The sequence below is a fragment of the Chelonus insularis genome, unplaced genomic scaffold, assembly GCF_013357705.1.
Source record: "Chelonus insularis isolate UGA/USDA-ARS -01 unplaced genomic scaffold, ASM1335770v1 contig_399_pilon, whole genome shotgun sequence".
Classification (NCBI taxonomy): Eukaryota; Metazoa; Arthropoda; class Insecta; order Hymenoptera; family Braconidae; genus Chelonus; species Chelonus insularis.
Window position 1 is genome coordinate 1,427,942 of NW_023276554.1, and position 18,434 is coordinate 1,446,375.

The 18,434-nt window shown below is 30.2% G+C and overlaps 1 protein-coding gene across 2 annotated transcripts in view; it reads right to left on the minus strand.

Moving 5' to 3' along the window:
• Positions 1–5,154: 5,154 nt before the first annotated feature.
• Positions 5,155–18,434, minus strand: part of LOC118068173 (claspin-like) — a 47,880-nt gene continuing 34,600 nt past the window's right edge. For both annotated transcript variants that reach the window (XM_035085392.1, XM_035085391.1), the window contains 2 exons: positions 5,765–5,886; positions 5,155–5,674 (listed from right to left, as the gene is read on the minus strand). The gene's annotated coding sequence lies outside the window, so the exon portion shown is untranslated. The remainder of the gene's footprint in view (positions 5,675–5,764; positions 5,887–18,434) is intronic.

Consider the following 18,434-nt stretch of genomic DNA (forward strand, 5'->3'; position numbering starts at 1 on the left):
TAAATAATATTCACTCAAATCCAAAACATTCCTATAATTATTTGAATGTATTATAAATCTACTGTAAGTACATATTTTTTCGACACACAAATAAATTATTTCTTATATTAATTTTTAATATCTAATATTTGCCACAGATGGAGATCAATTACTTACTTCGTGATGTTTATTTCACTTTTCAGGTATGTATCTGTGGCTGTTTGACTAGAATCCACTCTCAATATATTTTGATAATATATTTTCATAAATAATATAAATCATAAAATCATAAATAATTATATTAAATAAACTCTAATTTAGATTAAATCATTGATTGTTACATAAGTAGTGACTTAATTTTCGAATATACACTGAAACACAGCCCATTAATACTCTTTCTGGTTTGAGTAAAAATTTTCAAAGTTACTTAGATTTGACTGACTAATTGACAAGAAGGATATTGTAATATTAAAATTAACTTAATCACTAAGACTTTAAGTTAAATCTTATTCACTGATCTCTATTCAAATGCTAAAACACAAATGCTTTAAGAAATCAAATCCTACCTTGAACCAAAAAAATACTTTAAAGTCATTAATGAACAAAATCTTGAATGCTTTCAACTTCAGTAAAGTATTACTTAGTTCAATTGATTATTTCTAATACTGGCACGTATCCCATTAGAGATTTGGTGTCGTGACTAGATGAATATAATTATGATGACTAATATGTAATTATTACATTAAATGACTAGATAATGAATTTATGAGAAACATACAGATAAAAGTGACTAGATTTTAAACTAGATTTGTTAATAATCCTGAGACACCTTATCTATATGGCATCGCATCCACGGGCAGTGATTTTAGCTTTTGCTTCATTTCAATTTACCAACTAGCATGCTTAAATAAATATAGATAATGAGATTGTGAAAGTACTTAGAGAAAGACGTATTGAATAATAATTGCATATAAAATCGGCCTGCCTATTGAGTATGTTTGTATTTCTTTTGCAATCAATTACCAATGAGTTTTTAGAATATGACTAGATCTGACATAGACAATATTGTTTTTTTTCATTGGAATGTTTTGTATGGATTCAATAGAGTTTTTCTTTTAATTTAATAATATAAATGGTTTTGATTAAATTTTAAATATCTAAATTAAAATTTTTAAAACTAATGTTATACTTAATTAGTACTTGACTAGATTTTTTGAGATTTGGCTGTGGTACGAAAATATATTCATTGACTCAATGTCGCTTTTCTTTCTGATTTGGTCTATACTGTATGGCTTTTTCAATGATGTAGAATCATTGGCTCTTAATTTTAAAACACTCAAATTATTTCTAAATAGTTCTAACGACTAGAATTGTACTCTTTTTGGGACCATCTCACTATTTTTGACTAGATTTTATATTTTTTTTTTTTTGTTTATAAGTAATTTTGGTATTTGTTTTTTGTTTTCAACTTATATTATAAATGACTAGATTTTTGAATGAGAATCTATTGCTCTGATTAAAATTCATTGACTATTTTGATTGAATTAAAATCGAACATAAAATTCTTCGTTTTTTATTATTGTTTTTTGGATAGGTAGCTTTAGCAGAGATATTTTTTAAAAATTAATAAGTTTTTTCAATGACTAGATGACTGTATGACTAGATAATTAAATAAAATTATTTTGACTAGATTTTTCTATCAAAATTTTTTTTTTTTTTTGGTTTTAAGAGTTTTATTTTTGAATTTTTTTTCTTAATTTTGTATACATAAAATACTGTTGAAATTTTTGAATGACTAGATTTTATAATACAATTACTGAAGACTAGATTTTAATTTTATCTACAATGTTTCTGTTGGACTAATACTATTTTTTATTGTTTCGTAATTTTATACGAATTCCATCTTTGGTAGATCTCCAGAGAAATGACTAGATTAATGATTAAATTATTTGGACTAGAATATATTATTTTTTCATGACTAGATATAATTTTTTTTTTTTTGACTAGATTTGTTTAATCTCACTATTATTGACATGACTAGAAAGAAAATTTTTGATTATTTCCCATTTTTAATTTCATACATTTATGACTATTTTTCTATCTTTGGTATATTCATATACAATAATATTATCTTTGTTTCAATGTATCACAGTTATATCATCAAGACTAGAATTTTTTATGGCTTATTTACAAATTCTGGAGATTGTCAGATGCAAAAATTGAAATCAAAAAGTTCTTACTTAAATAATTGAAGCCGAGAGTCATTTCGACAGTAGAAAAGTTACATGACAGCAGAAGAATGACTTTAGTAAGAATAAATTTTGATTGCATACCTATTGTAAAAAAATGTTTGACTTAATTTTCTGTAGTATATCCATCGGTGAAATGATCTTGATTTGTTTTTACATGTGATGTGAAATAATATCAGGCAGATCTGCGTTTGGTTTTTTACAAAATTACTTCAGTTACATACTCCAACATGGACTAGATTCATGACTAAAGTTGTTTTTCGCTTGAGTTGTTGTCTGATGTAAATTTACAGGCATCTACTATTGAAAGTGGAAACATTTTTGTTTCCATAATGATTCAATTTTGCATATTGCGTGATCCAGACTTTGTAGTATAGTAATTTGATGTTTTTTCTTGTTTTTGTTAATTCTATACTATCGGACTGATTTATTATCATTTCACTCCAGTCGTCAAAACCCATGATTTGTACACTGTGTGCTCATTGATTTTTTTGGTTAAAAAAATTAAACTTCTTTAAATTTAGTAAAGCTATGCGTTGCTCATCTCCATGTTCTGAAAATAACACACAACGTTGTCAAATACTTCAGTAAAAAATCAAATTACAGCAACATAAAAACTACCAACACTATTCAAAATAAAATAATAATAACAAATAATTTATCAACAAAAAACTAATTTTGATGTTATGTTTTTTTTTAATTTATCACTTTTAAAAGAATTCAACACAAATTAATCACTGATTCACATTATTCACCGTATAATAATAATCTATTAATCAATATCGAAACAATTAATTATTTAAATAAAAGAAATAAATGTTACTCACCAGAAGATGATTATAAAAAAAAATTCCCAGGTGTCAAGAAAGAATTCCTCTTCAATGATGACAATAAAATGATAGATTTTGATGTTTACAGATGAATTTAAGGAGTGATGATGTTCGTCAACGAAGGGATGAGGCTCGCGTGGCTCGGAGGATGCAAAGTTCTTGTAACCCTCCGGAGCCACGCAAGCGCATTCTTATTCACTTCGTTGCCGAACGCAGACTAATTTTGACAGACGCGTTGCGCCGTACGATATGAAGATCCCTACTACTTGGCACGTGCCTTCACGCGTGCTCCCACTCTGGAATTATTTCTCCCTTCCCTTTGATCACAAAACCGCCCTTACACTGCGCGCGTCGATAGTTGTAGCTTTGAAATTTCTCATTGGTTGAATTCCCGATGAATATTCACCCCTGTTGCGATACTAAAAATTTCACATACTTGCAGATGCACCCTCTGTACCAGGCGTGACGACACGTTCCATGATAATAAAATATTATTTATTAATTTGTACAAATTCACTACAGAAATTCTCATTTAAATTTTCATATCAGCTTTTAGTGATGTTTAATTTAAAAACTAAAAGCACTATTAATTATTGTAATTCCCATTTATTAACAAATAATACAGATTATTGGCAAGTGCACATTTAATTTCAGATTTTAATTGTTTATTGTCACCTGGCCTTGAGACTAGTTCAAGGAAAATGATTATGCAATTAATTGTATTGTCATTGAAAGAGATGCGGGCAGACAAGAATTTATGATATTCCAAACAGACATGCAAAATATACTCAAGGTTGCGAATCAATGCCAAACCCGTATTTAATACTTTTGATAGTATTTTTGCATCCTTGGACACATCCATATCTCATATTTTAACATAAAAAATTTTTTACATCTCTGATGATGAAACAAAAAGTATCTCACATAATAAATATGTTGGTATCCCGTGTTTATATGAGAATTAATGCACTTGGTAACGATCCACAGGCAGCTGAAGAATCTTTTTAGTTGGAGTGTGTGATGACTCTGACTGATGAGAGCATTCGGTTGCCGCGCCTGTAATTATCATTTTCCATCTTCCTGCACTAATCTCCCGACTAAGATCACTCTCCTATATGCCACCTGGGATGAACCTCATAATATTTTAAGAAGTGCCACGTGCCATGTGGATCAGGTATACTTACTTATATGCAATATATCACGACAGACAAGCTGCCCTTCTTTTTGAAATTAGTTTACATGACGATACTTTCCCTATTCATCAATTTTTGGGTTTCGATATTAACTTCCAAACTGGTCAGTCAGTTGAAATAATTTATATGTCTTTTAGTAATAATCTCAATCATTTATAATCTAGACTTTATTAATAACATTTGTTTTATTTTTAAGTCAACTAAATCAGCTTAATTATTATTCCTGTTGGAATGAATTAAAAATGAGGATTTTATTCAAATTGATTGAACTAAATATTGACAATAGCCAAGTTATCTATGGGGTATTGAATAAGTCTCTTTACTAGGGCAGCTGCAAAGTATGTGCTCATGATACCAGAACATGAATTTAAGAAGCAAACCAACATACATATTGTAAGTGTATTCAATATGATAGAGTAATCATTTTTAGGATTAATTAATTAAGATACAGTCATGGTTCCTAACAACTAGGGACTCAGTTGCTCTTGCCAACATTATACAAACATAAAAGGGTTATACATTTTGTTCTACACCATGTACAAGAAAACGTTTTGCATGAATTCCCAGTCACGCTAATCAAATAAAATTTTATTGTATACATTCAATAACAAAACCCACTTTCATAATTGAATCGTAAGCTGTTAACTAAAAGTTTTGGAATTAATCTATCATTCACAGTTTAATTTTCTGAATATTGGTTTTAGAATAATATTTAATAAAATAAAATAATTAAACTTATGCTGTTATTTACATCTGATATTCAATAAGTATAATAAAATAATAGTTATAAGTAATAATAGAGGACTTGTAATTTAATTATTTAGACTTTTCTATTTATAAAACATGTTTTTAAAAATAATCAATATTGCAAATATCATGTAAAGAATATGAGCTAAAGTCCAGAACAAGAATTTTTTTCTCTATAAAATAAACTCTTCCCTTCGTATGTAAACTGACGTATTATGTTTCTTTAAAAATATTTGATACTGTAAATAAAAAATTGATTGAAATAATTCATGAGTCAGTTCATAGGAAGAACAGAGAATGCATCTGCCCTTCCTTATTGTAGCTATAGACATCAGAGTAGACGTATGCCAACATGATGAAAAAATACTAACACTCCAGTCTTACTCTAAAGGCCCTGCTGTTCGATTTATTCGTGGGTGGTTTTTTTTTAGATCATCAATAGATCTATAAACCTAATATAAAAGAAAAAAAAAACACAGCACGTGCGCATAATAAAAAATAAGATTCTTAATTATTGTAGAACTCTAGTCATCTAGACCTTTTGATGTCAGAATAGTTTACACAACCACTAGGTGTCTTTTGTATAATAAATTATAAAATTTATTTTGCCTGTGTATTCATGGATCCAAATCACCAAAAATGCATCATGACTCAGGACATCTTTTGTGTAATTGATCTACAAAGAAGACATCATCCACCGTTAATTAAATACATGATTCAGTTCTTAATTCATTAGAGACTTTTTGTAGCAAGTTCAAATACTTACTTAAGTCGCAGTAGGAAGCTTTCACACTTATTTATGCACCAGGCTGACGTTGATGACCATGAGAAAGGGTGTAGGAACATGACCGAGACGATGAGGGTTGTTACCAGGCACCTTGATGTTATCTGAAATTTCAAGCAATCAAGCTCAGTTCATTGTCATCTATATCAGTATTAGGTATGTGCTCGCGACCCTTGGAGCAGTTTCCGTTGATCGAAAGTGCATGAGGGAGATTTTGCACGCCAGATGCAGCCGGAAAGATTTGCCGGAATCCAGGACAATGAACAGGTTAAAGAGGTACTCGAGGTAGTGAAAAATGTTTTTTCAGTGATGAATTGAGGTTCAAGAGCATGAACAATAGGTCATTATTTTTTAATGGAGCAAGGGTTTATCTATGGTTCATGAATTTTACAGACCATTTTTGTGGATTATCTAGTTTAATAGAGAGTTATGTTATTCTAGACAATTGAATGATATAGTAATTTAATGAAATATTTATTTGTTATTAAAATTTAAAAAAATATATCACTTATGTTAAGAAAGATATCAACATTGAAGTAGTGATTCAGCAATTCAGTTTGATATTTTTTATGTAAATGAATGGGTCATTTCAAAAACCACATAAGTCACACAATCAAAACCTAGCAGGAATTAATGGAAATTTTGTTATTCACAGGTAAGGAAGCATTTGTGACAAAAAAGGATATTTGAAAGAAATTTAACTTGTGTGGTCTTTGAAATGACCGATTCGAATGAATAGGACATCTAGAACATTATTGAAATATTTTTGTCTTACTTTTAGAATATTTTATAAATGTTGTTGAAATCTTTTTACATTAAAAAATTATATTCTTGGATCAAGAATGATTTTAATCTAGATCATATTTTTTATTATTCATCATTGATAGCAGAATGATAACAGAAACTCTATGATCCTGCCATCATTTTGTATCTATTCTTGTTTTATTTAGGAATATTATGATCAAGAATGACATTATTCTTGGTCCAAGAATATAATTTTGTTGATATATACAAAAATATGTGAAATTGAGTCTAAGAACAGGCCATTCATCAACCAGTATGACTTTTAACGGTTCAACTGATTTCACCAAATGATATGACACAAAAGGATATGATTTCATACCCTCACACTTGAAGAAAACAAAATAAATGAAATGTTATTTATCAATGTATAGTTAAGTAACCGCATTCGTGGGAAATTTTAGCATATAAAAGCGTTGGCAAATTGATAAAAAAATTCCTCTTTTTAACCTTTATATTACTGAGTATCTACTTATCAAATACCATATGTTAGAAATCGGAATATAATGTCTATTATTTACAGACTTTTCGTTATTTTTCTTTGCAGGGGATCGAGCTATTGTTTGAACTTCCTCAACAACCTGCAAAATGCGGTTGAAAATATGTATATTTCACAGATTCATGCATGCATGAAAATTCTGTTTTACTTTCGTGATTATTAAGAAATAATTTCAGACTCCATTCTGTCGTAAAAAAATTACAGTTTAGCAGAAAGTTCAATGCGGTGTATTATACGAGGAACAGACTAATAAAAGACGAAAATTAAACATCATAAAATGCAATAATATGACGATATCAATGCACGAGTTGTGATAAAAATTTACAGCTCATGCCTTACTTCTGGATAATTAAGTTCTCAACAATCAACTTCTATTTCACGTTCATAAAGCCTAAATTATTGAGGTCAAACATGTTCATCAAGATATCTAAATTTCATTACTGCTCAATTTTTACAACTTTTTTTAAGATTCTTTTTTTATTAATCTAGAATCAATTTTCTTTTCCACTAAAAATCATTCAACAAAGTTTATGAATAAATTTTTAAAATATTCTTGGATCATTCGATTAAGATTTGTCATCAGCAAGCTTCGTTATTAAACATCAAAGCTATTAGCAATTTTATTCATCAATAGAATACCAAGATTAGTTTTAATTTAGTCTTGTCTTATAGACCATTAGGATAAATTTAAAAAAATTATTTAATGTTAGAGGTATAGTGATGATAAAAATTTTTTTCTTAGAGTCACTTTGATTAGTTGAGCCAAGAAATGTGCATGTAAAGGATTGCATTAGTGACCTGAGAAAACAATACGTCACAACCCTAATGTTTTATCGACCCTCCAAATGCGTCACCCACTCCCTATAACACTCTCATATGTGACATTTGAATGACGCGTATATAGGGACGTCATGACATACCGTAAGGTCGACGTGTCAGTGCAATTGTCCAGATTGGTGATTCACAATTACTTATTGTCATCTTTTGTGTATCCTAAAATCACTTTAATCTCATTTATTTTTCTTCTACTTCCAAAAATAGAAGAAAATATTTCTTTGAATTTCTTACTGAGCTATAAGTACTTCAAGGGAAAGAAAGGGTGGATTATAAAGTGAAAATTGACTTTAAAGTCTTCAATAACTGATGGAGAAAAAATTTTTTTTTTGCATAATTTACCCTAGTCTATGAGCATAATGATGCAGACTTATAATTTATTATTCTTCAATGCTCTTTTAAAGTATTATTTATGAGCGCAGATTGAAACTTAAGTTATAAATTAATAATAAAATAAATGACTAAGTTTTATTTTTGTAATTGAAAAAAAAAATTAAATAAAAAATAAAATCCTTTGAATGTTAATTAAATATTAACATTAAGTAATTATTAATTTATTCACTTTGAGCTTTTAAATGAGAATTAATTTATTAATTAACTTTAAGTAATTATTTTCTAAATTAACATTCAAGTTGATTGAGACATCTATAAACAATAATTTAATCACAAATAAGTTTTCGACTTACATCATTATGTGATATAACTATTGAGTAGTGAAGAATTGAAAAGACATCATACATTTTTAAAATTAAATTTTTTTCCTGATAGTTCTATGGGTTCTGTAAGATAAGACGTAACTTCCTGAGGATCATGATCATGGCACGTGCAGAGGATTAGGCTACGGCTCATTTGCAAACATGATCATCTGCAAGACGTAACAACACCTTTACACAATTACTAAGAAACTAGAGTCTAGTATATTTGTAGTTAATATAAACATAGTTTAGTGGTGGCTTAGAATAGATGTAATAATAGTGTCATTAAATATACACAATAAACTCCAAGAATCGTGTAAAAATGATTACAGAAACTTTTAGGGATGAATATTATTGCATGATATCAACATTAAAACGTCGGGCGTATAAACGATATGTGAGAAATGAAAGGATGCAGGAAAAAAATAGACAGACATGTGTGTAAGAAAATTAGAGCCTGGCGTGGTAAGAAATAAAGGGTTGTGTTATCATATATTCTCTTTTTCGATTTCACATTACATCAAGACAAACCTCTACAATCATGTCTATTTTAATGTCTGAAAAGAGACAAGAAAATTTATATGAGAAACTTTTCACCCTTTGACAGACCTCATGGAAGTGGGGTCGTCGACATGAACTACGTGCGAAATAAACGAGGTAAAATGTTAGTGGGGATTTCAATGTTATTCAACTACTCAACTACTAGCCACCCATCTGTCGCCATTTATACCTTTTTCCTTCATTTCTTATGATTTTTATGACATTCAACTTCTAGACTGTTTTCCATTAATATTTTATCAGAGATTCCAGGGATTTTGGTATGGACAGAAGGTCAGAATGTTTTTCCTAGATAAGCCTACTCTCTAAATAGTCTATCAAATCTTTTTTCATCTTCATCATATAATTAATTCTCTTATTTTTCAAAAAAAAAAATTAAATCCTTGTTTGTTGACTTCCATAAGTCTAGACTATAGAAAACAATTTGTTAAGTAATTTAAATAATTTACAAATTAATTAAAATGTTACAAAATAATTGATAATAAAATAGATAAATTGTTATGCATTTGTAAATGTTTGAAATAAGATTGCATTTTAGTTGGAGAAAAAAAAGGTGTCTGTAATGATTGGATCCATTCAGGTCTCACGATTCTCATGAACAGACTCAATTGAGCAGATCACATCCCTCCAATAGTATTGTTTCAAAGTGCAGTGGGTATTGATAACCGGTATCGAAGACAGGACGAGAGCACTGAGATAATTTAAGGGTGTGACAGTGGCAAGTAGTATGAGCAGGACATGCAGGAAGGAAGTGTCGTGGTCGGCTCTTCCGGGCAGCTGTTCCTGCTTTACTATGTAGACTATCCTATATGGTAAAGCAATCCAGTATGGGACACCGTACAAGTGCCATTACTACCGGCGACACTGCTGGCTTCATTTAATACCCCTCGGTTTCATAATTGCTGTTTAGGTCGATATTTTCTTTTTTTTTATTCATTTAATTGCATTCTTTTTGAGCAGGTACTTCATTAATTACTCCAAAAATAATCATTGTTGAAATCAAAAATTATCCGAAGATATTTTTTTATTCAGCCAGACAACTTGGAGAGAGAAAATGATCCTTAATGAAATATATTCATAAAGTCCAGTGAAAGTTGATAAAATATTCACAAAGTCCAGTGAAATTAAAAGTTTGGATATTTTTTGAATAAAAAGTTTTGCCAATAATGAAATATCCTAGTAATTAATTAAATTATAAATTTTTCCATAGGAAATGTTATCAAGTATTTCATGTTAATTTGATGAAAAGTAAAGTAAGAATTCATTGTAAGGTAGGAATTTAAATTATAATCAAGGTGGTATGTCCATTAGTACAGTAATTACTTCATAATGATAGGAACCTTCAATGCTTTCCCTTCGTTCCTTCACCCCTTCAAACTGTCTCGTGATTTGCTCTTCAATTGAAACCGGTCATTCGTAATATACTTTGTAACATACTTCAATTTTTATTATGAGTTGAATATTTTATCAATTTATCCATCACCAAGGAAACCTGGTGGTGGTCAATGAGTTGTTCAAATTAAAAATATATATCTAGGAAATATCTGACCAATTGATAATTGTAAAAAAGGTTTCCACATCACTGCTATCCTGTCTGCTATAAGAATCTTTCTTGAAATATTTTCCCAGCCATGAAGAAATTAAATAGAATATTTTAAAACTCATTAATAAGTCTCGATAAAAAAGTAGAAAGTTTAATAATGAATGGATAATAGCAATAACTGTCAACTGATTCAATAAAAAGGTAATTTTTGAAGACGAAATGATAGTCTACCCGCAGATCTTAAAAAATTTTAAGATTCTTAACCCGTATCATTGGGTAGCTCACCTTCATATGGGTTCCATGGAACAATCAAGTAGGCAACGTACGAAAAAAAATTCATCAAATGAGAATTAGTTGTATTATAAAAAAAGTTCTTGCCCTCATACTTGATAACTTTTTGAAAGATTAAGAACGGGATAAGTCTTAAAGTACGATTCATACATAAATCAATTTTTTAAGAGGAAACCGGTGTAACTCAGCTTATTTATTATGTCAGGTCTTGAAGACCTGCTGAGATGAACATTCCTGCGGGTCGTTTGTACTGCTAATTCTACCAAAATTCCCAACCAATTACCAAGATGTTTTTCTTTAGACTCAAGTTATAACAGTTTTTTGTGAACAGTTCAATTAAATATCAATTTGTTTCAATAATTATTTCATGAGAGAATAGTCAAGTCTAATTTAAATATCAAGATTTATCAATAAAAATAAACAATAATATTCATTTCAATGTTTTCTGATATAATCTTGCATGTAAGGTATGCTTGACTACATTCAGAACATTCCTGACATTTCCCTTAGATCAGAACTGATATTACACTGCCCAGTATGATGTTCATGTTGGCATGTTGATGTAACATGAAACGATCAAACTTAAAAATAGACTAAATTATAAAACTTTTTATACTGTAAACTTTTTTTTTTAAGCTGAAAATGATGTTGATGATGAATTTTAAAAAGGATTGCACAAAAATGCTGGATACTAATTGAAAGCTGGTAGTGTTTTTTCAATTGAATATCACTTCTTGACAATTTAGAATTATTCCACTGCTGTAATCTAAATTGTTGTTGATAAAAAAAGCTTTGTATTTAGAGAGGGATGCTGGTATGAACAGATGCGTAAGTGGTCACCCCCCATGAAGCTGATCGCCACCCCCAAAGCAATGACACAATGTGAAGTCCATAGGGATATGTTACTGCAAAAGCCTCTAGATCTTCAGTGCTTAGAGTAAAACTACTCAGGATCACTAATATCCGTTTTACTTTCAAAATCACCCCGGGGTTATCCTTACATACATACGACAGATAATAAATTTTTTCATGCTCATCAAATAACTTTTGTATTCAGAATTTATTACTAGTCATTGGCGTTTGCTTTGTTGATGAAAATAATCATTTCTACCAAGAGATTTTCACGGATAAAAGTACGATTTGTTTGGATTAAAGTAAAAAATATCCAAGACCACACGTTCATCCAACCATCACTCCCTTCTTTTTTTCAATCTCGATTGACTTTGTTCAAAGGATATAGTGCGTTTACTGACATACTCTAGCACATTTATGTTCACTCTTCACCCTTTTCAAAAGTGGATGCAATGAATTCGCGAGTACGCAAAGTCGACAGTCACTCGACTGACGTTTAAGTGCGTATTTTAGACAAAACTCCCCCTAATTTTCAAACAGACTTTACAAACCAGTCATACACGTCCGTTTTGTCACGTGTATACTATACTGAACAAATAAAATACATATATAGCATTCAAGATATCTCATGATTGTACTTGATGATCCCACCCGCATCATTCAAACTCTACGCACAGATGCATCTAAGGATTTGATTTTTTTAGGTTTGAATTATTGTATGTACTATTCAAAATGTGGATTGAAGTGATATTAGCTAACAGACTACTTGAAAATAGTTTAGTTTAGAACTATAGACTAAGTATGTAAAGAATTTAACATTTGGTTTTGTCTTTCTATTGTGTTGGATTAACTGACTCTAGACTATAGATGATGATACTATTTTCAAGAAATTTTGCTGCTTATAACTCTGAGGCTCGATAGGTCATTCCTTATTACTATAATTATACATTGAATGCATACTACGTGCTTTGCTTTAGTTAATCATACAGTCAACTATTCTTACAAATATCAATCAATTTTTCTAGAAGAAATAATTACCACGTATAAGACAAGACTTTTAAATTAAGTTGTTAATCATTTTTTAACATTCCAAATCATTATAGTAATAAACTTATTATTATTATTTATAATAAACAATTTTTGTTTGTTTGTTTATATAATACTCTTTTAATATTCAGAGGTTGGTATTAAAAAAGGAATGATTTGTAAATTCTACCCAAGGAAAAAAATTGAATTAAAATTCCACCAGGTCCCATATATTCCATTACCCCAAAATGAATTTTTAATGAGAAAAAAATAGATCACTTCCTTCAACAAATTTTATTTAAATTGTCAATGGATTTTTTTTTTCATCGAACCCAATTCAAAAATATGTTCAGAGTTTATATCTATTTCCTGTTCACCTCATGAACCATTGCTGAGTCTTATTTATGATAAATAAAACTATACATTACAGCGTAAAAAATCACTGGGGGTCTGTATAAATTTCCTGACAGATGTCCCCAATCATTAGCGCGTAAGATTCCACCCTAACATCACCCTTAAAAATTTTTATAGACAAGACTGATGGCAGTATCTCGGAAAGGAGGTCACATAATGAGAGTGATAGGGTCACCAAGATCTCCCCCTTGGTTTCTTGCATACTAGATTCAGCTTATACCTGATGGACTCCCCCTTGAGGGGGTTTTATGTACACTTCCTCCCCCATGTATGCACCTATGTAGGCATCCATACGTAAAAACGTAGTCTCGTGTGCGCGCGTGTGTCCAAGGGATAAAAAAGCACGTGCCCTGATCAAGCAGCAAGTTGAAGAGTGTATATGTGCCCTTCACTTTTCTCTTTAGGCTTTCTATGCTCTCCTTCCCCTCGTTCGTCTATTTACGTTCATGGGCCCGGTGTGTGCTGAGACGAGGGAGCATGAACTCGCGACTAGACCAGGTGGTATGACGTAGTTCACTATGGGGGCACGCATGGGGGTCTTCGAGGCAGCTGCGCCATTGACAATGCTTGGATAAAGCGACAAACCAAAGGCAAAGGGGTCCGGGGAGTTATTTCTGGTCTTATGGGTCGTGTATATGATTAGGGGAGTCTCCAATAGCGAAACGATTGCAAATTTTATTACAGATTTCATTTTTTATGATTTTTTGAATCTGTTCTACATAAAAACTTGTCTTTTTTCAGATAAATCCTCATTCTTAATTTATCTATCAATTTGCAAATTAATTTTTTTATTAATCTTTTACATTGGCAATTGTTTATAATTATTTTTTGCAACTTTCATCATTTATAAATATTTAGATAACATTCTGCATTTTTACATTTAATGTAAACCATTTAAAAAAATCTTTAGAGGAAACTTCTAATAAAAAAACTAAAAAAAATAATTAAGCATTGTTTAATGAGGTTTTGATTAATTATTTACTTAAGATAAAAATGTTTAATAAATAATTCAACAAATTATTATTAATAATTTGTTGTAAAATAAAATTGTTAATTAATAATAAGTTGTATTGAATAAGAAAATATTTTGAATTTATTTTAAGAGTTAAAAAAAAAAAATACTGAATACAAAAAGAAATACACCTTTGAAGGTAATACGTCATGTTAAAGACTCATAGATCCCCTAGCGATATGCCTTGAAGATGTGAAGAAGTGTGACGTCAAAAAGCATTACGTCACAAGACCTAAAGGCAGCAGGTTGTTTTGCAGCAGTTAAGCATCAACATAACAGTCTCGGTCTAACAGTCCCATAAAGGTGGTGCTGATATACTTGGTGGGTCTTATGATGACGTGACTCTACACCTTGCAAGGGACGCTCGGCTTTTCTTATTCGTGTTCTTTCAAAAGCCACACGCAATACTCATACTAATTCAAGAAGCTAATGCTGCCCCTTCGAAGGGTCTACACAAAAGGAGCAAGGTGATGCTTGTGCAAGGTCTCTCTTCAAAGGAAACCGATTACTTTTTTCATTCATAATAACACCTTCTTCTTCTTTACTAAACATTTATCGATTCATTTTTTTTTCGAATTTTTATCACAATTGATTTATTAATATTTATTATTAATAGTTCAAAATTAGTTTTTTTTCAATTAAAATAAAAAATTATCATGTAGTAATAGTTATGTTGATTTAATGATAATTAAAGAATATAAAAATTAACTACTTCATTAATAAGCTAATAAAAAAAAAAATAGAAATAATTTCTGTAAAAAAATAAATATTATTTATCTTTCTGGAAGATATTTATTTACATTGATGAAATATTTCCAACTTCCGGTTTTATTTGAAAGGGGGAAAAAACTAATATACTAAGTAGTTAAATAGAAACTTACACCAAAAAAAAATAATACATCAAAATGATAAATTCCATTCTATAATTTTTTTTTGGTATAAAATTGGAGTATTTATTTTAAAATAAATCAATAATCCAAACAAATATTTCTCTTTAAAATAAAAATAAAAAGTTACCATTTTTTGTATGGAATATTATTTTCTTATTCCAAAGAGTAAAATTTTATAAATAAAAATTTGTTTATTATCAAGATTCAAATAAACTTATTCCCAATCTCATATCGTATTCCAAACTTTAATCTCCTCTTTAATGTGTGAGATAAAAAAATAATTGGTCTATTCGCTAGAGACATTGGTAGATTCCTTTGATCTACTCCAGAAGATTGACATTGTTGTGCACAGCAATCCATTTCGAGACATTGAACACAGATCACTCATACATACTAGGTACTAGTCCTTTTGTTTGGCCTCTGATGGTCGACATGTACAGAGACACTCACTACGTAAAAGAGACACCCGAGCTCTTGTCACAGATGCGAGCCGCGTGACCTTTTGACAGATCCCTTCGTCAAACCTACCCTTCTTCTTCTTCTTCGTAAGGGGATTCATGACGCGCTAAATGCACTGCGATGCTTCTTGTTTTGGCTTCACACTAGATTACTCATCGCAAAAAGCTCCCACTCTTCTATTGTTCTTTTATATTTTTATTTATAAATATTTATTAAAGGAAAACAAACATTGCTTGCTTTTAATCCTTAAGGCAAACTTTTTAATATGAATGTAATCGTAATTCAAATATTTTTGCTTCTTCTTTGTATGTTAGGCAAACACATCAACATTGTTTTATTTATTCCTATGATTAAGAACTTGTGAAAGATAAAGCTTCTATCTAATTTCAAGATATCATTTGTTTAAGACCATGTTGACATTGATGTACATTCAAAAGCTTTAAAAATAATTTCAACAAAGATTTGATTTTGTTTGACTCTACACAAGAATATATTGTGATAAGTCTTTTCAAATTTTAATTTTTTTTATTAAAAAGGAATTTATTATTCCTAATTTTACTATCAATTTACTATCAATTTTACTATCAAGAACTGCAAGTAACTGAAAGTGAAATTGATAAATTGGAAAATAGGAATTGCTAAGGAAGAACTCAATTAACTGATGTTAAAACTAACTCTTATCACACCTGTTGACCATTCACAATATCCAATTACTCAATGATATTTTTGTAAAATTGAAAGAAATAAACATTGTTTCGATTGTTTCAAACACGAGCAGTTCCAAGTTCTTGAGAAAGTTAATAGTGATAAGAGTGAATATCGCGTGCCATGAGTGATATATTTCATAGCTTTGATTTGTTCGAATTACTATCATGATTGGATCAAACTAGTTCTAGCAATACTTCAAACATTTTTCTCAAAATAGCTCCAATGATAATGTAATAACACTCGTTCAAGAAAAAAAATTGGCCAAGCTTTTATCAGCATCAAAAATTCAAGGACCTTCAATCAATAAAGTAATAGGAATGCTATTAAAATTATCATCAAGAATACATCTTGATGCAATTAATTAATTGACTAAATAAAAGGTATAACCTAAAGTCATTAGGAATAAATAAAATATCAATGTCATCTGTTGATGTCATCTTTAATGTTATTAGCAGAATATTTTGAACCATATGTTGATGTTTTATCATCATAGTACAGCATGCCAAAATAAACCTGGGGTATCTGATGTTCATTTATTAATTACGTAGCTAATGGTCATGTGGATAAGTTAATCCTTCTTGAAATCGATGTTAACTTTTTGAAAGATAAACACATGCTTTAGTTACTCTAGAATATGCTTCAATTTATTTTTTGATTTTATTTATGAGATTGTAAAGAAAATGTCACTGCTCAGGAATGTTTTTTATTACAACAAAATATGTTGTTCTATAAGTTTTGATATTAATACTTATGCTTACAATAAACTACAGTTAATTTTTATTTCAAAAACATACTTTAGAATATTGAATATAATTTTAATATGAAGTAATGATCAATACTTAGTCAAAAAAGAGTGGAATTATTCATGGATTATGAATCATAATGATTTGTCTATAATAGAATTAGACCTAGATGCTGTTGGAGTGATCATTCAATGATCAAATATAACTTCCAGCACATAAGAATAAGAAATCATAGATTTAAATATATTTGACTTTTTTTACGTAGAAAATTATGAGTCAAACCTGTTACTATTATTAAGAATTTATTTTAAACGTCAAGACAGGTTCTTTTCTCAAGATATCTTCGTGTCATTGATGGAATGTACCTATTCAAGCCAAGTATTAGCAGTGTTCCTTTCGAAAAAATACTCTTGTATGGCCTTAATTCTTCTGCAAATGGATATAATGAAAGGGCGAGATCAGGAGTATTTCGGCACGTGGGTCTAAAAGTAATTTAAGAGGCCGCGTGTATCAGAGAAGGTTCCAAGCATCCAAGCAAATACATTTAGAACTCTTATTCGGACATTGGAGTCGCGTGCACGCCACGCCAGGGCGACAAACAATGGTGAAAATCAGGCATTGTGGTGAGTATTGTGAGGCAAAAGGCTGTGACATCGAGTTCGGCCAGCTGCATTTCTGCCCCTTCAAGCTTCTGAACGTCGAACATACACTAGGGTGATGTGGCTACATGTATGTGTGTTGGAACTAGGACGAGGGGCAAGTTGGGGAGTCAAAAGGACCAAGGGAATGATCGAAGGGTGGTCGACAGGCTTGGACTCAACTTGATTTGTCAGATTGCATGCCTAAAGTATATATCACATGTATGCAACATCACATTATTTTAGACTAGAACCTAGATGATGACATATCATAGATACCAGGAAAGTTGGAGATAATGTTTTGGAAAGAATCAAATAAATCATTTTTTCTTCCAATTTCTGGGGAATAAAATGATACAATGACTGGAATATTTTATTCTGTTGAATAATAATAGAAAGGAAAGGGTGGAAAAGATACAAACGATTATCTCATGCTTCTGGTAGATGCGTGAAGCGGCGTGGGTTCAACGGATTGTAGAAATGCATATGCAGCTGTCAGATTTCCATAATATATGTATGTAGAGCCGCACGCGTCTTATTATTGTCACTGAAAATATATTGAATGCAAAATAGTGTCTGAAGCTGTAGGAGTGTAACGATATTGATTTGTTAAACCTTTCCTATTCAGGATTCTTATATTCTTTGAAGTATTCTTATAGATATTATTGATTGTAGTGGTTTTAGAGACG